The sequence below is a fragment of the Ptychodera flava genome, chromosome 5 (assembly GCF_041260155.1).
Source record: "Ptychodera flava strain L36383 chromosome 5, AS_Pfla_20210202, whole genome shotgun sequence".
Taxonomy (NCBI): domain Eukaryota; kingdom Metazoa; phylum Hemichordata; class Enteropneusta; family Ptychoderidae; genus Ptychodera; species Ptychodera flava.
In genome coordinates, this window is record NC_091932.1 from 34,790,724 (window position 1) to 34,817,719 (window position 26,996).

Consider the following 26,996-nt stretch of genomic DNA (forward strand, 5'->3'; position numbering starts at 1 on the left):
CGATCGTGGCTAGTGAACTTTGCGTTCGGGAAAGTAAAATCAATATGCTTCCCATCCGACGGGCAAGTGCACCAGCGGTTGAATCAACTAAGCTCTGGACAATTCAAGCTTGAAAACGTATTTCATTAGGTCTGTACACGCCTACAATCATTGTAAGTCCTTCAACTCTCAGAAGTTTTTTCTGAAAACCCTTGAAAATCCGCCCGACATCGCAAAATAATCGTTCTTGCTGTTGTAAAACACAAAAAGTGGTTCTCTCAGATGACACGGAGTGAACTCACTGTTTTGTATGTGTGCCGTAAAGTGGTATGCTCTTGACAGTGGTTGCCATTCTCTTTGTGCAAGTGTACTACTCGTATGACAATCGATCGGCTTCACGGGATAGTGTAGTTGCACCACGTGCTTGGTAAATGGATGTAAACTTATTCGAAGCCATAGATCTCGGCAATGCTTACTGTTCAACGTAATTAATCAACACCCAGTTGAAAAGTACAAGTTTACATCGTAGTTGAAACGGGCTCAGTCGACCAAGGAGGCCACATATTGCAGCTACGTAGTGTGTGAGATGCAGATAGTTTCAAATTACGTGACCTTGGTTGTTAGGGATCGGCTCTCACTTACAGAAAACAAATCTGCACTGAAGAGTAACAAAAACGAAACTTGAATCTGCTCTCTTGACGAATACATTTATCAAAATAAACTGCTGTGCTCAGTGAGCAAACATGTAAACACGTAAAAGGGTTGAAGATGTACATGTATGCATTGGCAGATAAACACTAGCAGAGCAGTTGTCTGTGATCTCAGCTTGATAATAAAGAGCAGCAGCCAGCCATGCACATTGTAAATCACACAATCTTATTACTCTTACATGCAAAGATTTTAATTTGGATTAGGTTGTGGAAAATTCCAAATTCAAAGATGTTTTCTAGATGACCAAATCTACAGAAAGACTAAAGTATTCTCACATTTCTTCTGCGACATTTCAGATTTGGTAATAGTCCTTCATTTTAACAAGATGTAGTTCATGTTTGAATCTGTTTTTTCCCTCTTTGAATTCACTTCATATGGCCAAACTCTTGCCCTCTGTTACAAATTACTGGTACAGTTATTAGAAATTTAGGGCAAGTAATTTTTCCTCTCGGGCAAGTAAAAATGAAATTCACGTGTCCCACGGTTAGTAAGTTTAAAAAATTTTTCGAGGCCTGCAGTATGGGTTGACTTTTTGTGACGTGTACTCACCATATTTTCAAGAATTTATAAATTAGAATGAGTATGTGGCAATGACAAAATGTTTTATTATACCGATCACATGATGTGTTAAACTGCCACCAGATTTTTCATAATTGCCACCTAATTTTATATCCGGTGGCAAACTTTTGCCACAAGAAATAAAAAGTATTTCTATCCCTGTAATATAATGACAAAAATCTATCATTTCGAAAGTTTAAAGCACAGAATATGACTTCAAAAGTGGCCCAATAAATTCTTATTCACTATTCTAATTTATAGTCAGTATTGATACCAGTTGCTCAGAATTGGCAAGTGACCATGCTAACTGACTTTGCTGCTGTCCAAAAATGTCAAATTTTAAATTTATACAGAAGCTACTGAACTATTTCCTCAAGTCATAGCTGAAGAATGTTGTCACTTGATCACCATTTGAGTAAATGAAGAGTAAGGTACACGTATGTTGCCACATATGTTTCTACCAATGACCTTGATGAAAGGATACCTTACCACCAGTCTACTTTCTGAGTATCCAGTGTTAATCAATGGAGTAGACTTCACTTGAAATGTCTGTAAATTAGCATGCATTGCAGTATGCATAGAGTTGAAGTTGTCAGTTTATTAACCTCGTATGCATGCATGGATCATTGTATGCACCAATGCAACAATGATGAAGCTTCGTCATTATCTTTGGTTGGTACTCCTGTGTAATAACCTGGTGATCCTCATTTCACAATTGTGACTTGTTGATCAATAACATCACTCCCTTGGGAATTCATGGTAGAATGAGTAGGACATTGAAAAATTCATCTAAACCATCTGCCCATGCATGCATAATATGTTTGCATTGTTCAACTGTCAATGGATTCACTTCAAGTGGATTCAGTGAAGTGAAGGCTTCAGTTTCCAGAAGAATATGTTTCACTATCTTCTCAGTGCAATGATGATACTATTTAATTGGCAATATCTGTGTTTTTTGTGTAATGTGAAATTTAAGTGTAGAAATATACTGGACTGGCCGAATTTTTAGCTCACATTGAGTATATGCACCCCTGGTATATATACCAAAAAGAGCTTATATGGTAGGTCGGCGGCGTCTGTAGTCTGTATGTTAGTATGTGCAGATGTATATCCACCCACATCAAAAACTCAAAGCCACAGCACCTACCAACTTGGTGTTACAGGTGCACTCATGAGTGGAGATGTGAATTTGTTCAAATGATCATGTCAGTGTTAAATACATGTAAATGAGGTAAAAACATCTAGGAAATCCAGCAAAAAATATCTGTAACCAGAATCCAGATTTGGTTGAAACTAGGGATGCAGGTTCTTTATGGTGACTTTTGTTAGATTTGTCAGAATTAAAGTGAAATTTTCATGGTTATACATGTATTTTTGGGGCAATTTTGCCTGTTTTTGGTCAAAAAATCATCCTCTCTTAAGGCGCTCATCCCATTACCTAGAAACTTGGTGTGAAGGATCCTAGGGTTAGTCTCTGTCAGATCCTTGTGCAAGTTCATTTGTGCACTCGCTATTCACAATGTCTGGCAAATTAATGATTGATCTACTTATAAAACTTCACCAGGTCCATTAGAATTTGTCTTTGTGATGTCTAATGCATTCTATGACTCCTTTCCGTAATTATCCATGCATTAACAATTTGTTTCAACATCAAAAATTCAATTGATTTCATTCAATATCTGAATCTCAGTGACTTCCAGCTGGTCTAACTTGGATTACATATTTCAGCATAAAGATACATGCATGGTATACTCTTATGGTTTTGATAAATACCTGTATTTGCTCATCATGTATGAGCATATGGGAACTGAGATTTATGTGTACATCCCGATGAGCATGATATACAAATACATTGACAAATTACAGACCAACTGGTTTGTTGGCAAATATTCTCATATTTCACATGGGTAGTAAAAACATCTTGCTTTAAAAGGGGAGATATGACACAGAAAATATGAATTCGTTATTTCTGCCTGACTTGAGATGGTAAATGCATATAAATAACATTATACTACAGAAATGGGATTAAAAGTCTGAAAAACTAAATCAAATGTGCGATAAATTTTGCCAAATATGAGGGCATACTTAAGAGGTTTAATGGAAAATCAATGAATAATGAATCTTTGAATTTTTTTTAAAATTCAACAGGGAAAGCCCTTGATAATATAAGTACAGATTTGCCGTGAACCTATTCAGTGTTTGTGCATTAATGTATGTAAGACTCTGCAAACAGAGTTTTGTTCCAACCATGACTTCAACAGGTATCAGCAAAATTACAATAAACGTGTGTGCACTCTGTTACCGGTTACTTTCATTGCAAATATCTATTTCTGTTTTCCAACTTTAGTGCACCTTAAAAACTTACAATACCAATGTATTGATTTCTGGTAATAATACTTAGGATATGTAATAAATATTGGTTTACTGAATAAATAAATGGTTTAAGCTTGTACCCTGGCATGACCATTCCAGTCATCACCTGATGTAATTGCATTGATATTATGGTAAGGTACCATGGGCAACCCTGATACAATTAACTAGGGTACCTGCTCTAACAGAACTCTGAGTATCTATTACAGTAATGGTATATATTAATGTTCACATGGTTTGCAGGTGCTCATTCTCACGCAAAAGCAAAATTTAATTTTTCCCCCTTTCTCTCTCTCTCTTCCCATTTATTACAGCACATCCATATGTCATTCTTGAGGACAGTTCCGCCATACTCACACCAAGCCATTGTCTGGGCAGATCTACTCAAACATTACGGCTGGACGCGTGTGGTCATGATAACAAGCAATGATCAAGATGGTCGCGCAGTTTTAAATACTTTTCAGAATTTTGCTGAGGAGTTAAACAGCAATGGCTACATGGTAAGGGTAGGTGTTCCATGTGCCGCTTGTCTTGTACAGTCATGCAAGCTTGTCATCCCAGTGTTGTCTGGCATGATCACCCTATCCATGGAAGAATGATGGGGCATGAAGGTATATATTTGTAAGTTTGGTTGGCATGAAATCAATGTTACTGCTATGGTAGGTTAGCTTTGCTGACATTAAACTGACATGTGTTGTAATTAATCTGTGTTGATGCTACTTACTGGCAACTTAATACAACACAAACCCCATGAAGTTGAAAACAATTTCCATTTTATCTCATTAACATCCATTTATTAACAATTCTACAACCATTACATACAAAATGATATAGCCACAGTTGATTTGCGAATTTATGTGGGAAATGGGGATATGAAATAGTCTGCACTTTTTCCCAATTTTGTAATTGCTCTAAGAGGCATAGTTCATGAGAGAGTAGAAATATTAATGTGAATTGTAAGTATAAAAAATATGAAATGTAGAAAATTGAATGCACTGTGTATCATATGGTATAAATGAATTAAAAAATATTTCTGCTGCATGTAGGTAATTGCAAACCCTATCTGATCAAGAGGCTGCCATCAGAAAAATTTGTATGGATATAGTATTAAATTCTCAACGTCACCGCATATGCCCGGTCAAGTTCCCTTCCCCTTATACTATTTTGATCAAGGTATCTAATTTTGGTCATTATCCGGCAAACCACCCAGGGCTTTTGATAATAAACGAAGTAAATATTTAACAAAATAACAAAATAGCGAAATGATGAAATTTCCTCAATCAAAAACATTTATTACAATAAAATAATTGTCTGTGACCAAAGCAGCTGGTTGACTGGGTTTTAATATATGGATAAAGTACGTAAAGGAATATTTTGATCGGACCTCGATAATGTTCGAACCACAAAATCATAATAAAAACGCAAAATTTGATCTGCTTCAAATCCTCTGCTTTTGCACAAGTGCTCATGGGAAAGAGCGAGAGTCACAATGGTGACTGATACGGACAGTCCCCTCGCATAGAGAGAAAAGCAGGCTTTGCCTAAATTTAAAGGCGCAGCTCAGCACATCCCATATCTAGAATGTTAAGCATGCTTGAAAACAAGATTGATCAAGATTTTGGATTAAAAATCGGCTGTTTTCAGTGGAGAAACTGCGCACTTGCAATCAGAGGCGTATAACCAGAGGTTAACAGTTTTTGTCTATGGCAGAGCTGTGGTGGAAAGCTTGTAGCCTGTAAAGCCATATAATTAGGCTCAACAGGTTTATATGTACCAGAAGTATGAATGCGAGTAATACAACCTAAGGTCACAACAAAACATGGCGGAGGCAGGTTGCCCGCAGGTTGTATGTTGTGACCGTGGTCTTCCATACACCGAAACAAAATGGCATCCTAGTAGAATTTGTGTAGCTTGACAGCCTAAACAGATACTTTAGGCATTGTGCGTGTAGATCACATGTTCAAAGTGATATTTCCATAAAGATATGAGCAGCGCCCATAAATTTTGTTATTTATCACTTTGTGTTCAACTGTGATCGTCCGATCACAATATTCCATTATGTACATATCCATTCATTAAACCCAGTAAACCAGCTGCTGTTGTCATGGACAATTATTTTATTGTTATATTTTATTGAAATAAATGTTTTTGATTGTGGAAATTTCTTCACTTTTACTATTTCAGTAAGTATCCATTTCATTATTATCTAAAGCCACCACCCAGCCCAGTTTTACCAGGTCGCAATTGCCTGTATCATGATCTTTGACTCGCGTACTATTGTCTATTGTTATTGTAAATTGAAACAAAGATGCCAGATTTCTGTGTACATAGCAAAACAATATCACTTTCACACATTTTTTTGTGTGAAGTACATGTATTACACAGCATTTGTGAATGATCGCTCCACAATCAAAATCCATGACAATGATATACTACACACCACAGCTGCAATACAACTGTAGGCCTCTTGGTAAGGCCAAAAAAGAAAAAGAAATGTTTCTGGTCAGCGCGCGCGTCACTTGAACAACAGCGCGTCACCCTTTTTTTTCTGTTTGTGCCGGCGGCTGTGGCTGACACCAAACCAAAATGGCTGAAGAGAAAGAAAATTTCTTTGGGGGCATGATCAGTGACTGCATGAACAGTATATATGTGACTATATTGATAAAACTATAAAACTGACCTTCCTCCCTCCCTTGAGGCAAAAAAAAAAATTAAAAAAAAATGCGCGTCGCCGCACCATATTTTTTAAAGAAGGACCTGACCAGAAACATTTCTTTTTTTTTTTGGCCTAAGATAGTGGCTGGGTGTGGAGCCATTTTAGCAAGACCTGAAAGGTCATGAATATTGATGCACAATTCTCCACTACGGCAGAAATTAGTCTTATATACAGTGAACTGCATGCTGTGCTCATAATGTAATAAAAATGTACCAGTCATAAGTTCATACTAAGATACCACGGGTCCCTATACAATGACCCAGTCTCTGCCAATCCGTGACCTTGTACCAGACATTTCTGATTATCTATAGCCTCACAATTCAAGTTTCTGTTGTACTACTTTATCTATGAAATCCAATTTTGTCCAACTTTTCATTGGACAAAATATTCTACCTTCAAGCTGAAGTACTGTACAGAGATATAGAAATGGTGGCTGTTTCAAGCTAGCAGCTATGATAACATTATTAAAACAATTTGTATAAATGTTCACCTTAGATTTGATATGCCGATTTATGTGTGCTCCAAAATGGTAAAATAAGCGTACACTGCAGTGAATGTCCTCCATTGCTTGTGTTAATTTACCTGTTCTGGTCCCTGGGTGGTGACATGGAGAAATATGGTATTCACACTGTTACATACACTTTGGTTGCAAAAAGTCATGCAAACATCAAAATTACAAGATAGAGTCATTAACTTAATATTCTTCTTATGTCAGCATGAAATAGATATATGCTTAAATCATTGACCATTTATTTCCAAAGTGGACCCGTTTTTATCATTTTATGTGGTATGAAAAAGCAGATAAAAACTTGCTCTTCTTCAGCTCAAACAATGCACATTTCAGTTTTATTCTATCATCTGGTATGAGTCCAAAATGAAAAAAATACCTATTTGTACATAATTTTTTCACATTATTTACCCATTTAGACTTAGTTGTCACGATATTTTCTATTACACTTACACACGAATAGGTCTTTGTAAAAAACAGTTTCAATGCTTCTTATAGTTACAGAAACATGCAATACATGTATTAAACAAACTGAAGATGGCCGAGATTTCTTCAAAATTCATTTTTTTCCATAGTATCCCTTCCAAAGAAATTATAGTATTTTTCTTCACAATTAGGCAGGGGCATGACATGAAGATTTGCTGGCAAGAGTAACTGTGCCATGGACTGTAGAATAATAATAGCAACAGCAAAATCCATTAACAGTACAGCATTTTGACCATAGATCTTGTGTGATAACATTGAAAGTCTACAAGTATATGTCATAGGTTAATGAGACAGCTGTGAGTGCAATTTTAAGCACAACTTTCGTACAATTGAGTTTACTTGCCAATCTTTAAAATGCTTGTCACATTGCTTGTCTGGTAAGTAAAATGCCTTTGGGATCCTTAAATTACTGATGGCTCATTTTTACTAATCCTAACATTTTTGACCGTGATTTTACTTTATAGATTGAACAGTCACTGGTATATAAACCTGGTGGAGACAACATAACCAACTTATTTACTTCGATATATGAAATCCAGTCTCGGGTGTTCCTCTTGTATGCAAGGTACAGTGGTGCTATTTATATTTGTTTTCTTTAAAGTTCTGTTCTTTTAATTTGTACAAGGTATGTTTTGCTGTGTGAATGATTTCATAACATATATGAACCAGTGCTTTACACTCACAACTGGTAAAAGATTCTTACAGCCAAATATTGTCTAATTGTGTTAAAACATGAAAAGGATGTGTCACAACTACGGGAGTAAAGACAGTTTTGCTGTGTAAAATAATTGTTTGAATATTGACTTAAATTTGTTGAATGGCTATGTTGCATTACAAGTACCAGTATGTCCTCTGAGTCGTACTTAAAAAACTTAGGTGAAGATCAAGTACACCATACTGGTACTTGCTATACCTGTTGGCATATACTGTCTCAGGTGATGATTGATAAGTAAAAGTAGATTTTACTTTAATTCCTTGTTTGCGCATAAGAAGGAATGAGATATGTATACTTGAATGAATTATTATGCACATACATATGCAGGGCATTCCATTTGCAATAATAATATCAAGTTCATATACTGCATTAAGAATGATTGCTGTTAGTGTACTGGTACTGTATATCAACATTTCCTTTGAGTGCCAAAGTCTATTTTTGTTGCCTTTATACAATGTAGTAACACCAACAATTTCTTTCAGATTGTAGAAATTTTTTATCTGTTTTTTTCCAAAATTTTGGTCAAAAGATGTAGCCCATGAAAATTTATGTCCATTGAGTCCAAAATTATGGAAAAAATTACAGAGAAATTCATAAAAGTCGGTAAAATGTTGCCTTGATATTTTGAGGGGGAGGGGGGGGGGAATTACAGTGCTCAATAATTTTGCAAGCATTTGCATCTGGTCCAAATGTACATTTGTTTTTATTTAGCTGTGTCAGTCTAAGATCAGAAAAACTAAACTGATGAGACGACAGATTCGTCTGACAACTGAGAGCTTATGGACTATTTGATGTAGTACTAGGCTTGTAATCAAGGTTTATTGTGGCTAATATTTTGCTGTGTGCAATCTTCCTGGAGAGATTTAATAACACGGTTGTGGCAAAACACCGTTTGAAATTACTGTGAAGATGCCAGACTTTCATCCTTATAACTCATCATAGCCATCAAAAGGTGACAGTGACAATGTGTCTGTATCTGCGATCAGGCATTGCAGTAGCAAATCAAATATTGCTTGCTGTCCCAGCATATTCTGCAAAACAAGAAATATGAATAATAAACCAAAATTGTCATGATCTACCGTAAATAATCACTTGCTTTCAATGCCCTCTAATGATGGTTTTTATCAGTAGTCCCTATCTTATAAATGCTACATCCAGGGTGATTGGCTGACATAAAGTAAACAACATTAAAGATGTCCTTGTCATTCTTGTCTTTAAAAGTTTGCTGCTATTATGGTAAGCTGTATTCATACCATCTTCAATGTATTTTCAAAAAACATTGTACAACCTAACGGGTAGATGAGTGAGTCAGTAACTTAAGTGTCAAAGGCACCAGTAGTATGTGCGTCAAAAGCGAAAGACTAATCAAACTATTTGCTTAAACTTCCTATTCTATCACCAAATCAAGAATAAAAATCAGGGGCACCATGCAAAGTTTGGTACTAGAGAAACAAATTATTGGACATTTATCAATATTGTGAAATTCAAAATGGCTATCATCTCTGTGTGAAAAAACAAATTTGATTTGCAAAAAATTTAGTAAAATTGTTTCTCACTCTGAGAGCTCTAAAATGAGCTGTCACAACTGGTAAATCAGTAAAAAATTGTACAAATTTAATTTGAAAGTCTAAATATCTGTCCCCAAGGCACATAAATTACCTTAATATGACATATCATCAAATATACCATTAAACTGTGTTATGTAGGTCATTTCCCCCACACTCATCATGACCTGAGTTCAATTAGTCTAGAACATTCCCAAGGTCACTGCCCTTGATGACCTCACAACCTTGAATTCAATTAGTCATGTTTGGAATGTTCTGGAAAGTTGATTAGTTGTGTAAGGGAGATAATTTTAGAACAGTAATTAGCATGTCAATAAAAGTTCTAGATTGTTCTTATATGCCTTTATAAAAGGGACGTGCACAGCTTCCAGTCGACTTTTGGGATCGTGTCTCTTGTGTGTTACTAAACTCCAGCAGTAGTCATTCTCAAGACTTTTCAAGACCTTCACTGTCAACGCTGGATTTATACTGTGGACTTTGTGCAGCTTCAAGCCTGCAAGCCAAAGGACTGTTCATTCATCCGACTGACTGTTACAACTCTGAGACTGGAGCTTTGCCGTCCCAGCTGAGATAGTAGTCTGTACACTTTTAAAGCTTGTACTCTGTCCCTAACTTAGCAATTAGTTTTGTTTTCGTAATAAATTTTGTTTAAACGGAAACTGCTGAGTTCACCCTTTTGTTCGTTTTCTCTGCACGTAACAAAATTGGGGGCTCGTCCGGGATACGAATATTTTGAGCCGTTTGACAACATTTTGCCAGCCTTTTCAAAACTACTGTATACTGTGAACTCAGCGAAATTTAATCATGGCGGAATTTAAGCCAGACGAATTTATGGATGACCTTGATCAGGACACATTTAATTCCCTCAGAAAAGACAACCTCATAGCACTGGCAAATTTCCTTAAAGTAGATGTCAAAAGATCTATGCGCAAGCGAGAAATTCAATTCAAGATTGCAAAACATTTAGTTAATTCTGGCCATTTTGAAGAGTCTGCCTTAAAAGATTATGAGCCTGAGTCTTCCTTCGAACTCAAAAAATTAGAATTAGAAATTCAGGCAGATTTGGAGCTTAAAAAATTGGCATTAGAAAAAGAAAAAATACAAATGCAATTACAAATGAAAGAAAAAGAATTGCAAATGGAAGAAAGACAGAAAGAAAAAGAAAGGCAGGAAAGATTAGAAATGGAAGAAAGACAGAAAAGAGGGAATTGGAAATGAAAGAAAAGAATTGCAAATGGAAGAAAGACAAAGGGAGAAAGAAAGAGAGGAAAAGAAAAAAAGAAAAGGAAAGAGAATTAGCAGAACACCGACTGCAGTTAGAAATGAGACGTTTAGAGCTTAGAAAGTCAGGAAAATTCTTCCCTTCAGACAATTTTGACATCACTAAGCATTTCAGGTTAGTTCCCCCTTTCCAAGAAAAGGATGTTGATAAATATTTCCTTCATTTTGAGAAAATTGCTCAGAGTCTGGATTGGCTAAGGAGTCCTGGTCTATGCTTTTGCAGAGTGCTTTGGTGGGTAAAGCCAGAGAAATTTACATTCAGTTGTCAGTAGAGCAGGCTTCAAATTATGATTCTGTGAAGGAATTAATTCTCAAGGGCTATGAGTTGGTGCCTGAAGCTTACCGTCAGAAATTTAGGGATTGTGAGAAGGTGAAAGATCAAACTTATGTTGAATTTGCTCGAACAAAAGAACAACTGTTTGATCGTTGGTGTTCTTCTGAAAAGGTCAGTCAGAATTATGACAAATTACGACAACTTGTTTTGATTGAGGAATTTAAAAGGTGCATCCGGAGTGACATCAAGACGTTTATCAATGAACAAAAGGCAGATACATTAGAGGTTGCTGCACGTTTGGCCGATGATTATTCATTGACCCACAAATCTTCATTTCTCAGCAAACCATCCCAGTCCTTTTCCTACAGAAACAATGCAGGTAAATTTAACTCGTCCTTTTCATCCAAGAATTTTTCAAAGGAGAGTAGGAAATCAAATGACAACAGTTCACAAAATTTAAGTAACACTCACACATCATCAGATCCCAAGTCTCAATCTCCTTCTGAAAAACAGTTTGGTACACTTTCTTGTAATTATTGTAAGAAAGACGGCCATTTAATGTCAGATTGTTTCAAATTGAAAGAAAACGTGAAGGTCAAGTGGTCAAAGTGGATCTAAGCAACCGGCTTTATTTCTTCATCAACTCAATTAGAGTCTAATAATGTGTGCAACACATTTTCTGAGGTTAAATCCCTCTTATCCCCAATTAATGAGGTCAAGGTCAATTCTTCTCAGGATAGCATTATGGGTATTTTCGAGCCATTTATTCATGATGGTTTTATATCACTTTCTAGTGATTTTTCTTCCGCTACCCCTGTCAAAATTTTAAGAGATACCGGGGCTTCCCAGTCTCTTTTGTTGGCAGATACCCTGCCGTTTTCTGAAAAGTCATTTTCAGGTTCTAAAGTTCTTATTAAGGGGGTAGATTGTAATGACTACATTCCTGTTCCTCTCCATAATGTCTATTTGTCTTCGGACTTTGTTTCTGGACCTGTGGCTTTAGGTATTAGGCCTTTTTTGCCTTTTGAAGGGATTCACCTTCTTCTTGAAACGACCTTGCTGGGGACAAGGTCATTACTAATCCACTTGTGACTGATAATCCTACTTTTGATCAGGATCCAGAGCCAATTGAACAAGAGATACCCGATTTATTTCCTTCATGTGCTATTACTCGAGCCATGTCAAAGAAAACTTCCGAGAATCAAAATACTCTCAAAAATAATGTCACAGATGTTGACTTAAATGACACCTTTCTCAGTCAGGTGTTTGACACGGATCATTCCGTTATCCTCGTGGATTTGAAACTTCCAGTAAAACTTCTGCTGACCAAAGTCAGACATTTTCTAGATCAAATCTCATTGCAGAACAACACAAAGACCCAGATATTTTGTCTTTGTTTGACAGGGTAGATGATGAAGGTAAAACTTCGGATAGCTCTGTTTCCTATTATACAAAATCTGGTATTCTCATGCGTAAATGGAGACCTCCAGATGTTTGGTTGATGACGATTGGGCTATAAAACATCAAATTGTGGTTCCAAAGCCCTACCATGCTGAAATATTGCGCCTAGCCCATGAAACCCCCTGGGCTGGTCACTTAGGAGTCAGGAAAACTTATCATAAAATTCTCAGTCACTTTTATTGGCCTAATCTCAGGCAGGACGTAGCACATTTCTGTAAAACTTGTCACACATGTCAAATGGTAGGAAAGCCAAATCAGACCATTCCAAAGGCCCCTTTACAGCCAATTCCTGCATTTCAAGAACCATTTAGTAGGATACTAATAGACTGTGTTGGGCCCCTACCAAAAACAAGATCAGGAAATGAGTACATGTTGACAATTATGTGTACATCAACTCGGTTCCCAGAAGCCATACCACTGAGAAACATAAAGACAAAGACTATAGTGAGAGCTTTAGTCAAATTTTTCACTTTATTCGGCCTCCCTAAATGTGTCCAGTCCGATCAAGGCTCCAACTTTATGTCTGGAATTTTTCAACAAGTAATGGATCAGCTAGGCATTAAACAGTATAGGTCATCCGCCTATCATCCAGAAAGTCAGGGTGCTCTTGAGCGATTTCATCAAACTTTGAAAAACATGATTAGGACCTACTGTTTTGACACAGAGAAGCAGTGGGATGAAGGAATTCATTTTCTGCTCTTTGCTGTTAGAGAGTCAATTCAAGAGTCTCTTGGTTTTAGCCCATTTGAGCTTGTATTTGGACATACAGTCCGTGGCCCACTTAAGCTCGTTAAAGAGAAATTCCTATCAGACGATGATGATTGTCTGAATATTTTGCAATATGTGTCAGATTTTCGTACAAAACTCTCTAAAGCATGTGAATTAGCCAGAGGAAATCTTGAGTCATCTCAGCAGTCAATGAAAACCAAATATGATAAAACACCTCAAAACGGAAGTTTGAACCCGGTCAAAAGGTTCTTGTTCTACTTCCAATTCCTGGAAAACCACTCCATGCTCGTTACTTTGGGCCATATCTAATTGATAAGAAATTGAGTGATTTAAATTACATCATAATAACACCTGACAGGCGAAAACAAAACAGCTATGTCACATAAATATGCTTAAGCCATATTTGGATAGGGATAATCCTACTATAACTCAGCCTGTCAGTGCAGTCAGTTCAAACCATTATGAAGATAGTGATACTGAAACTGACTTGAGTGAAAATACTCTAAACTCAAAGCTGGGCTCGGTCAAGCTTCAGAACTCAGAAATCCTGGAGAAGCTGGAGTCTACAAAGTTGGCACACCTCCAGCCAGAACAACAACAACAGGTGAAAGAACTGCTCCACGAATATAAACACCTGTTTCAAGATATTTCAACGAGGACAAACATCATCTATCACACCGAAGATGTCTGCGACAGTAATCCAGTGGAACAACATCCAGACAGACTGAATCCTGCGAAAGCGGAATATCTCCAGGAGGAAGCCAAGTATTTGCCGAACAATGACTTTATCGAACTCAGTAAAAATAACCAGACTTTGCCGTGCATACTTTATGCCAAATTCAGTGCCATTTCAAGTTTCCAACAACAAATTGCAAGAAGATAGTCATGGGACATCCTGTTTGCTACTTTTCACACAAATTTAACAAATCCCAGAGAAACTACTCTACAATTGAAAAAGAGTGTTTATCTTTGATATTAGCTTTACAGCATTTTGAAGTTTATGTTACTTCTTCAAATCAGCCAATAGTGGTTTTATTGATTACAACCCTCTTGTTTTTCTGCAGAAATTTAAAGGCAAAAATCAGAGATTGCTGAGATGGAGTTTAATGTTACAGGAGTTTAATCTTGACATTAGACATATCAAAAGCAGAGACAATTTAATTGCAGACTGTCTCTCTCGTATTTAGAAATTATTGTTGTTCACTTTCAAGAAATTTTATTGTTGTTCACTTTCAAGAAATTTACTTTAGAGTAAAACAAAATTTGAGTACTTAAATCCTTTTCAAGATTACATTTGTAAAAGAAAGATTTTTCTTTGAAAAATTTCTTTTTTGAAGAGGGGGTGTGTTATGTAGGTCATTTCCCCCACACTCATCATGACCTGAGTTCAATTAGTCTAGAACATTCCCAAGGTCACTGCCCTTGATGACCTCACAACCTTGAATTCAATTAGTCATGTTTGGAATGTTCTGGAAAGTTGATTAGTTGTGTAAGGGAGATAATTTTAGAACAGTAATTAGCATGTCAATAAAGTTCTAGATTGTTCTTATATGCCTTTATAAAAGGGACGTGCACAGCTTCCAGTCAGACTTTTGGGATCGTGTCTCTTGTGTGTTACTAAACTCCAGCAGTAGTCATTCTCAAGACTTTTCAAGACCTTCACTGTCAACGCTGGATTTATACTGTGGACTTTGTGCAGCTTCAGCCTGCAAGCCAAAGGACTGTTCATTCATCCGACTGACTGTTACAACTCTGAGACTGGAGCTTTGCCGTCCCAGCTGAGATAAGTAGTCTGTACACTTTTAAAGCTTGTACTCTGTCCCTAACTTAGCAATTAGTTTTGTTTTCGTAATAAATTTTGTTTAAACGGAAACTGCTGAGTTCACCCTTTTGTTCGTTTTCTCTGCACGTAACAACTGGATGTTATTAGTATTTTGTGCGATCTGTTTGTCACTGACAAAGTATTGCCTTGAAATACCAAATTTAGCACTCATTTTCCCATCATATACTTTGCAGTTGTCATACCAATCCGCTCTTCAGATGACATTTATATACAAAAAAGGTGACTCAGAGCACATTAAACTAGTTCTCTGCAGAGCTGGTAATGTTACCTGAAACAAAGCCAACCAAAAATAGTACAAGAGGACAGGAACTCAGGAGTAGATTTTACAGGCATAGACTCATCTCTTCCGTATAGCTTTTAGTGAATTCTACTGCTGATTGTATCTCTTCAGGCAACTTTTGATGACATGATGTGGTAATGTGTCATTGGACAGATATAAAAGAAATGTTGCTTTGGATGATTTGCTTTCTGTAAAATTTTGCCATTAGCACAATATTGTAAGCGGAAGATAAAAGAGTAAAGGGGAAGCATTATAGTCTGTGTGTAGTAAAGAATGTGTATTGATTAGATAAAATTAGACATTTGACAAAAATAAAAAGCAAATTTATCCTGTCATTGCGTTTGGAAATTTCCCAATATGTTGAAAAATTAATTCCAATCAAACAATTTGTGGGCTTTAATTGCAAATGTAGAAATTCAGCAAAATTTTCAAAAATTAGCAAACATTTTCATTTGTCATGGATGCCGAACTCCATTATTCCCTACTGAAGCATGCAAAGCGAGAAGCTCCCAAGTTGGACTTTCTGTTTTTCAAATTAAAATGTAAATTGAATAGGATCAAATTATTTTTTTTTTGCATGTATGCAATAAATACTCTGTTATTTTAAATAGTACCCTCCAATCCCACAAATCGAAATTGTTGGAAAATATGAATGTCTTATGAATTTTTTGCCACACAGTTATACATATACTGGTACTGTATCAAAAATCATTATTTGAAATTACCAAAATAGTCTTCAAATATCAAGTTTTATAGCTCAGGACAGATTATTATGACAAGTAAAGGCCTCTGTGTTCTGAACTTACTAAATGTTCACAAAGAAGAATGTAATTGTGCAATGGCCCAAACATTAGCACGTGCGATGATTTAACCATAAACATTAAAATTTTTGTTTGGAAACTGAAAACAAAGCAATTATTTTGTACTGCTTACATTTTTTGTTAGCCAAGTATCATAGTGCCAGAACAATAACATATTATTGGATATAATTTGAAAATTATTGTGAAATGACACAAGTCACCTAACACAAACTATCAAATTATAGAAAAGGTCTAAATGTCCACTTTGTGTACCCTTGCATTCATCTACTTCACTTTAGGGTAGTGAAATATAATTACCAGGCTCTAATATCAGAGATTGTTGTCCAGCTGTTCAGTCTGAGCAAGTCTGTTATCATACTGCTCCTGATTATAAGCTTGAATGAAACTTGATTATTGAGGAGGGAATATACTCTACCCCCGGGTAAGGCAAATTTATAATTCAGTTGTATAATTGGATTAATACCGATCTGAAAATTATGGATGTATCGATAAATCTCGGAGGAAATTATGGCAAATTGGAAAACACAACGGAACAATGGGCCCTGATCTGTTTAAGATTACCACTCCATACACAATGAATGAACATGTTTTGGCAAAGTGAACTGACAGCAGCTACAGCCATCAACAATCATATATTATATGTGTAATGGAAACACATGAATTTAGCAATGTACAATTTTACTGTATCTCATTCTCTAAAAGCACAAGGGGGTCTATTGCATGTCTGCTGTTTTCATATTTTAGAGGGGAGGGGGCACATCTTAGGAACTGGGACAAATCCCTATGGCAGAACTTCTGAGGGTGTCTTTTATGATGACTTAATTAAGAAACTTACCCCCTCAGATAATGTTGAATTGTATCATGGATTAGCCCCGTATTCTTATCATCTTATCATTTTTCTTTCAAGTAATTGTATTGATGCCTAATCCATACAGTATACAGTCCAAAAGTGTTCCTGTTAAATCTTTAGTCTATGTCAGTTTTTTATATTCCATATAGATTTTTTCTACATACTAGGTTTAATGCAATCCACAGATTGTGTTTACCCACCTTGCAGGCTTCAAATGTGACTTGCATTTTCTTCCATCTTGTGAATCTATTCACAAGTTGCAGTTGATGTTATCATACACACATTTGACAGAGACAGAATTACTTTCAGGCACATATGCAAGGGAAATGTAGATGTATTGAGATAACATTTGTTTTGTTGAAGTGAACGCAAAAGAATGCAGGCAAAAAGAATACTGCAAACTAGCATTTTTATTCTCCAAGAAGAGGCAGTGAGGATAACGCTTTGAAATGAAATTCTTATCGTATTTTTATCAAATACAACATCTAACATTCAGAGATTGGGGTCATAAAAATCAATAAGGTGGGCGTCACGTTACCTGATGGAATGTGACAAGGGCCTGTGCCTTGGGGCTAAAATCCATACTTTTTGTTGAATAACTCTTTCAATCTATTTCTAAAACATCAATATTGTGAGTTATCTTTGAATTATCAGAGTGTATGTGGTTTGATTTATTTTTGCGGCTTGGCTTTTTGAAGAAATACCGTCCGAATCAATGCACCAATCTGACGCTGATTGTAATCTCAAGCCTTTATGTCGCTGGCGGTATTTCAAACTATCTTGTACAAATCCCTGAAAGTCGTGAATCAAACCCAAGTACAGATCAAATTGGAACTGTCTCTAATGAGTCGTTATTTAAACTGACGTTCACTAGTGCGTTTCATATGCATAATGAAAGTGATGCATGGTTTGCGCTGACATACACGTACTGAATTGTGTAATCACGTGATTAAAATTTTCTATTGTTATACAGTCATCACCTTCAGGTTTCCAGTTCAGATGTTTTTTACCAAATTTCACAAATTCTTATAATTCTGTTACATTCGGTAAGCATGAATTGGACAAGATCAGAGTTAATTGATCTTTATTCCCCAGTGTAGTGTTTGACCTTGAATGTATGCCAGCACAGTTACCTCTAGCTTTACTCTGTATTTCCTGAATAGATACCAGGAATCATAAACTTCCTGGTCATCAGAATTTTTAAGTTTCACACACAGGTAAAATGTCATAAAGTCTTCCTGTAAGACAATAATGGGATTTCCATATATTCATTTTTAGCACAATTGCTATACCGTATACTATGTCAAAATATTTTTTTGGAGTGTACCTATGAATAGCAAATAGCAAATTGCAGGTATGATTGATTGGTTATGGATCATCCGTTGAAATCTTTGCTCAAGTAACCTTTGTATCCATCAGCAGCTTGTAGTCTGTAGCTTTTATCTTTGTGTTCTGTACAGCCACCCATGCCCTAAAAACCTCAAATCTCATATCCTGAATGAGATCTGGCTTTTTATAAGAGTAAGGAATAGGAACTTTTTGCATATCGCATAATAGATAACTGAACAGCTGTTACTATGTATGCGTTTTGACATATCCCAGCATTAGCATATCAATACAGATGAAGCTGTCAATCTTTCAGACCTAGATGACAGCACCATCTTTTCCATTAGTTTTGGCAACCGTTGATTAAAACATACCAAGAGCTTTGTATTGAGTGTATGATATTTTGTGGCAGGTCGCCAAGCTTGCTTGGTTTTCAAATGGGGATAATGTGCAGGATTTTATGGTCTGTGGTAGACAGGAAAAGAAAAAGTGATATTTTCAATTCACCTCACAATATTCTGTTGAAATCATAAGCTGTTGTGTTTGCAATGCTATGCTTTTAGTTTTACAATTAAATCAACATATTCCCTCCAAATACAATGTGGTTAATTTTGAATGAAATCAGAGCTCCTATAATAATTTTTGGAAATAAATTTTTTGTGCAAGTACAAGGCTTTTGGAAAATATTAAACAAAGAATGAAAATAGTTCTTTTTAACTTTTGATGTTGTAATGGAGACCACAGAAATCACATTTTATGGCCCCCTACCAAAAAGTGGAGACAGTAAATCCTTTTATCATTGTGAGCCAATACTGATTGTATTATGCTATAGTTACAATGAAGCTACAATTTTGATGACAGTGTTATTATTGATACACCGCTTTGCCAATTTCTGCAGTGATTTGCCACTCTCACTAAAATCTATGATTTTAAAACTAAATCTAACTGTTGAACAGATACAGCTCCCTATTTTCCATTATTTTTATTGTGTCTGTAAAATGCAATTTTTTTTCCTCCATACACACAGATGTTGAAATGCCTAAGTCTGTAACTCGTCAACATGGACAGCCTGAGAGTATGTGTAACAGCTGTTAATTGTCATTCTTTAAATCAGAAGTTTAGTCTGGCCTAAAATTCATTTCTTGATAATAACATTGTACATTATAGACTTTGTATCATCATTGAAGGGAAAGAAGAAAATGTTATGTTTCCTAGAACAAAAAGAAGGAAAATGTATTCAAATGTTTCTGCTATTGTCCCAGGAAAGAAATTTGTGGTACCATGTCACGTTAACTTGAGACAACGGAGTCTGAGGTCAACATACACCGTACACCCGTCCGAGGTCTGTAAAACCTGTATCACGGCCGCCATTATGGAATGATAAAAATATAGTACATAATGGCATTATTTGTTTATGTGTAGAACTACTAGCTATTGAAAGCAATTGATGTGTGCATACCAACAGAGATTATTATACCGTATACCTTGAACTATGTTCCTGTGTAACTCTATGGAAAAAACGCCCTCACATTTGTGTAATAATTTGCTGTATCACACCCAGGAACACTTTGCCCAAATATCGGCAAGCGCATGCATTTCAGAACAAGCTTAATTCTGGTTACTTCGTGTGTTGCTATCAGCAAACGTTCCATTTGTAAACATAGCCAGCACGAGATTCAAACATCTCCTCATTCTGGTGGGTACGGTACGGGTGACAGTGAAGTTAGTGAAATCAGGTTTCTCAGGGTTTTCTATTAAAACTTAGTGTTAACGAAGAACACTATTTGATGATGTCTGGGTTTTTGAAAGATTTGAAAATGAACTGAAGATAAAGAATGAGTGGAGTGGAGATAAGCAAAGTCTAACTGCAGCCGTCACCAGTAGACCAGCTTCAGGCTCAGAAAAGGAGAAACTGTGCTTCAAGTACACGGTCATTTTAATCGCGAAATCCTCACAAACTTACAAGCACAATATTTCTGTCAATCAAAGTTTTTGCTGATTGCATCTCGCTGCCGGTGTAATGTAATTTATGAGAGGTAACATTCTTCTCACACCTCGATTTACACCTCATTCTTTGTTGGTTTATTTATGTTGCTGTTAGGTTCTACAGATAACAAATGATGTCATCATGTATAGTACGATGGGGGTGGCCATCACTTTTCTGAAAAATTTACAAAAATGGCGATAAATGTTTGATTTCGCATGTATTTCTATCTGCAAATCGTTGCACAATATGTTTAAGCACATATTTATCATGCTATAAGGTATATGATAAAACTTTACGACCCTGATAAGTGTTTTGCAAATATCGGTCATACCGCATACAGGCCCTCACACACTCGGGCCCTTCTGCCATACAATCTCAGTCCGCAAAACCCCGATCAGGGCTGTAAAGATTATTACTGCACGAATGTGAGGGCGCTTTTTCACAAAGCACTATACAGGAACATGGCTTTAGGTATTGTATATGGTAATTTTAGATATCATTGCTAAATCTGTACACAGTGCCATGAATGTGTCATGGAAAAATTACCATATTAGCATATTCTGCCAAGTTGGACAAAAGCAAAAAAAATTCTTGGGATATCTTCTCATTACTCAAATGGTTTGATTATGTAAAATAAGCTTTCAGGTCTTACTGATCATTGGTTGCAGACAAATCTGTGTACATTTTTATAATATATTTCCACAAATGGAGGCATCATGGGCAGAGGCATCATGGGCCAGTGGCTAAAGCAGTGGACTCACGATCAAAGGATGGCGAGTTCGAGCCCCGGCATGGCTGTGGTGTTGTGTCCTTGAGCAAGGTACTTTATTCCTCATTGCTTCTCCCCACCCAGGAGTGATGGGTACCTGGTAGGATAGTGGTTGTAATGTGTGTGTTTAGCTCTGCTGCGCTTATTGGCTGCACATGTGAGCTGTTGTTTGCTCCCCAGGGAGTTGAGTGGTATCATATTAGGTCCAGTGACCAGGGGTAATAATAATTGTAAAAGCGCCTTGATCACATGTACTTGTGGATATGTGCGCTATATAAGAACCCAATATTATTATTATTATTATTAAAATAATTTTTGAAATTTTCCCCTTCAAAGATACCGGGTGTATGAAGAAGAGCTATTTCATTAAGAGTTTGTCAATTGTATGTGGTGATTTTTAATTCACTTTTGTACTGGTCACAGCAGTACTGTTAGAATACCAGGGATGTTGCTTGCATACAGAGAGTGTGATTGCATTTTAATGATGATGAACTACCCCAATATTTGCTCATTAATGGTCCTATAGTATAGACTTCAGCTCTTAATGGAAATAAATGTCTCTGCCAGGTGCATACAAAAGTAGCAGGGAATGATGTACATAACAGATATACCGTAATGTTTTTCAGTTTACTTTAAAAAGTACATACAATGAATATCATCTTGGTATATGAGACTGCAGGAATAAACTTAAAAGCATAATGTAGATACAGTGTACCTTATAAGTCCACATAAAATGTACCATACTGTATTCAGTGAAAACAGAACTCCATCACATGGATATTAGCAACAGGATGTCTAAGATTTAACAGGCAGGAATGTTGTAAAATATTTTTTCAGTATTCTACACAAAGTGACTTTTCATCAAGAATTTCTTTTGGTTGACCGACCAAGGGTCATTTTCTGTCTGCCGTATCTCCCAATATCCATGCGGTCAGATAAGTTGAAAAGAGATGAAGCAGGTGGTTTCTGCGTATGGTACTATGCAGTTATTGAAAGGAAATCTTCATCTGTATATCTTCTTATCTTGCACTTACCATAGGAAATGCAAGAACATGATTTTTAATGGGCGTATTTTTCATGCATGCATCACTGGTTGAAAGAGTTACATGACTCTGTTGACTGTATGCTATATGTGGTCATAAGCCTGTGTTATAATTGTATTACTTTATAAAACCTAATCCTTATTCTCACAAGAACAGAGTTACCATCTTAACTTTCATGCTGTAGATGTACTTTCCATAACAATAACGGGGGGTCATGTCCTGCGTCAACGCTGCATACTAAGCTTCCCTATCTTGAAATCAGTATTTCCATAGACATTCATAATCCAAAAATGAAAACTGCAGAGGAACACCCCTAAGCGTATATTCCAAAAGAATTATGCAAATAATTTTCAGGAACAACAAACTAGAAGCTTGTCGCATTATCATAGGTTCCGTCAGTATTGCAACTACTGAACTAGTCAGTATTGCTAGTGACACACCGTACTGCTGAGATTCATTTGATGTTGTTCTCGAAAAATAGTGTAACTTTGTCTGTAGCACAGTAAGTGAGGCTACCCACATTCTCCATGATCTGTACACACGGAGATCACTCACTGAACTGAAGCAAATTTCTTCTGTACACAGAACAACTCAGTCCATATCAAAATTCTGGCAACATTGTATTGATAATCATAATTTTTTGATTACTCACTGTGAATAGTGAGAAAATCAACCCCTTTTTCGCGGAGGAGAGAGTAATTTTGTAAATTTTGTTGACATAGATTTTGACAGCCATACACAATATTTTCTAGGAAACTAAGGGAATAAGTTGCATCTGTGTTGGCAAAAGAAGGGTATTGATTTTTTAATGTTCGTAACAAAGGAAATTTGCATGTCTGACAGGTGGTATGATGAGACCATCTTAGTTGCTGATAACTTTATCTTGACAAGTGTACAATTTTTAGCACCTCCAAACATCGACTTTTCATTCAATTTACTCTTGAATTTTAAACATAATCAATAATTTTGGAACATAGTTTTAACAAATAATCCTGAACTTAAATTGTAAGTTAAAAATTGTTAAGAAACTGATAAAATTGAAAAAGCCTTTAGCAAAAAATGTCTGAGTGAACAAATCAAGGGGAATTGTGGGTAGCCTCACTTACTGTGTGTAGTTAACATCTAGGCCTCTGCTATCTTTAAAATCATGTATAAATTTGCAGAAAAATGTGCATAAATTTGTAGATGTAGTGATCTTCTGGCATTTATCCCGTACACAAACGTGAACACTGTCCCTTGTTCACATGACCATGACAACTAGACAACTAGAAAATGATTGAAAACTTGCATGTGCATATTGATATTATTCCAAAAGTACTTCAAAGTTTACTCAAGTGAAAAATAACAAATCCCCGGTTTGTGCATGTGATAAGTATAATATTTATAAATAAACAAGTTCCATTAGAGGACCTGAAGTTTATAATCTCACAACATCTTCGTTTTGAAACTTTACTTCTGATTAAGAATTTGCGTTTTTCTATAACATTACACTGCATATGGCTGTAAAATAATCTTGTATCTTTCATATGGTTTTTACAACAAAAGTTTACACACCCTATATGTTATTACAGTTATGATATTGATAGTACATTTGATATAACCATCACTTTCCATGAAAAGGTTTCACCAGTAGGAAAACGCTAGCTGTGACCACATTTGTGATGATTTTATAAACTGACACAATTTTAACATTGATTTTGGAAAGATTGCTAGTATTACAGGAGAATGTAAAAACCCAAATATAGATAACTCTCAACTTATTTTACATTTACGTACATCAAGAAATCATCAAAACTGCTGTACTCCCAAAGCTCAGGTTTTAACCGTCTTCCAAGTAGCTGCATGCTGTTGGCATATAGCAGATCAACCATGGCATTATCCGAAATGCACAGTCAGTGTATATAAATATACATTACGATTGGATAATTGAATAGACTTCATTGCTTAAACGCCATTTGAAATGGCGGAACAGATGTGTATCTGGATATTAAAGAGGGTATCTCACACAATCCAATTTGTAAAGAGACATTATTCCAATTTACAGAATGTGCTGTTGAAAGTAGTAATCCAATTTTCTTGAGAGATTTATCATCATGACAGACAAACGTGGTACAGCTTTGGAGGTATACCGGTAAACATCGACAGAATGATAATGTAAGATGCAACTTCAACAGGAAATCACACCCGTGGCATGTGCATCCTAAATCAAGATCAATGTTTAAATGTTATTGGGTTATATGTTGCAGAAATGCACACGCCGACAAAGTACTAAGTCTGAGATATGGAGGTTTCAATCGGATTCGAACTCACAATGTACGGCACCCATGCAGTCACCTAGCGGAGAAGCCACACACAAAACTGCTCGACCAAATTCTCAATCTCAGAATAGATTGGTTCAATAACCGAACTAGGTTGTTACATTTTCCTGACTGCGACCCCTCCACACACTGTAGAGTTCGATGAAGCACTCGTCACGCTATACGCTCACTATCGCACATCACAGAAACTTATCAAAACGAAACAATGAATACACCACTTAAACTGGGTGAAAGATTAGTATTATATCTTGTTACGTGCAGAGAAAACGAACAAAAGGGTGAACTCAGCAGTTAACGTTTAAACAAAATTTATTACAAAAATAAAACTAATTGCTAAGTTAGGGATAGAGTACAAGCTTTAAAAGTGTACAGACTACTTATCTCAGCTGGGACGGCAAAGCTCCAGTCTCAGAGTTGTAACAGTCAGTTGGATGAATGAACAGTCCTTGCAGGCTTGAAGCTGCACAAAGTCCACAGTATAAATCCAGCGTTGGCAGTGAAGTCTTGAAAAGTCTAGAGAATGACTACTGCTGGAGTTTAGTAACACACAAGAGACACGATCCCAAAAGTCTGACTGGAAGCTGTGCACGTCCCTTTTATAAAGGCATGTAAGAACAATCTAGAACTTTTATTGACATGCTAATTACTGTTCTAAAATTATCTCCCTTACACAACTAATCAACTTTCCAGAACATTCCAAACATGACTAATTGAATTCAAGGTTGTGAGGTCATACAGGGCAGTGACCTTGGAATGTTCTAGACTAATTGAACTCAGGTCATGATGAGTGTGGGGGAAATGACCTACATAACACACCCCCTCTTCAAAAAAAGAAAATTTTTCAAAGAAAAATCTTTCTTTTACAAATGTAATCTTGAAAGGATTTAGTACTCAAATTTTGTTTTACTCTAAAGTAAAATTTCTTGAAAGTGAACAGCAATAATTTCTAATACGAGAGAGACAGTCTGCATTAAATTGTCTCTGCCTTTGATATGTCTAATGTCAAGATTAAACTCCTGTAACATTAAACTCCATGACTATCCTCTTGCAATAAAACAGCACCAGCAGCCGTATCACTAGCATCCACAGCTAATTTGAATGGCAAAGTGAAATCTGGTGCAGACAACACTGGAGCACTTTGAAGTATGGCTTTAAGTGTATCAAATGCCTGTTGGCATTGCTCTGACCAAACAAACTTTACTTTCTTTTTAAGTAAGTTAGTCAAAGGCTCAGTAATGTGGAGAAATTTGGACAGAATTTCTGTAGTAACCAGCCATACCGAGAAAGCGCATCAGTTGTCGTTTGCAGTTTGGTATGGGAAAACTTGAAATGGCACTGATTTTAGCATCAACAGGTTTTACCTCACCCTGTCCTACAGTATGTCCGAGGTAAGTTACCCTTGCCCAACCAAACTCAGATTTGGCAAGGTTGACAGTCAACATTGCTTTGCTCAGTCTCTCAAAGAACTTCCGCATGAGCTTGATGTGTTCCTCCCAGGTGTCACTATACAGGACGACGTCGTCAACGTAGCTGCACACCCGTCTAGCCCGGATATGACGTCGTTGATCATCCGTTGGAACGTTGCCGGAGAGTTCTTCATTCCGAATGGCATCACCTTGTACTGGAACAATCCGTCTGGTGTAACAAAGGCGGATATTTCACGAGCACGATCCGTCAAAGGACTTGCCAAAATCCCTTCAGTAGGTCAAATTTCGTCACATACTTGGCTTTTCCCACTCGGTCGATGCAGTCATCAATCCTCGGGATTGGGAAAGTGTCTGTCTTTGTTAAAGTGTTGACCTTCCTAAAGTCCGTGCACATACGATAACTGTGATCTGATTTGGGAACAAGTATGCACGGCGAACTCCAGTTACTTTTACTGGGTTCAATAAAGTCATTGTCCAGCAGGTATTTGACTTCTTCCTGGAGATATTTCGCTTTTGTTGGATTCAGTCTGTATGGATGTTGTTTTACAGGCTTACTGTCCCCAACATCAACGTCGTGATAGATGACGTTTGTCCTCGTTGGAACATCTTGAAACAGGTGTTTATATTCATGGAGCAGTTCTTTCACCTGTTGTTGTTGTTCTGGCTGGAGGTGTGCCAACTTTGTAGACTCCAGCTTCTCCAGGATTTCTGAGTTCTGAAGCTTGACCGAGCCCAGCTTTGAGTTTAGAGTATTTTCACTCAAGTCAGTTTCAGTATCACTATCTTCATAATGGCCAGAACTGACGGTACTGACAGGCTGAATTATAGTAGGATTATCCCTATCCAAATATGGCTTAAGCATATTTATGTGACATAGCTGTTTTTGTTTTCGCCTGTCAGGTGTTATTATGATGTAATTTAAATCACTTAATTTCTTATCAATTAGGTATGGCCCAAAGTAACGAGCATGGAGTGGTTT

General features: G+C 36.6%; 1 pseudogene; it reads left to right on the top strand.

Annotated features, from left to right (window-relative positions):
- The window catches only part of LOC139133742 (glutamate receptor ionotropic, NMDA 1-like), a 159,529-nt pseudogene that overhangs the window by 76,958 nt on the left and 55,575 nt on the right, over positions 1–26,996 (top strand).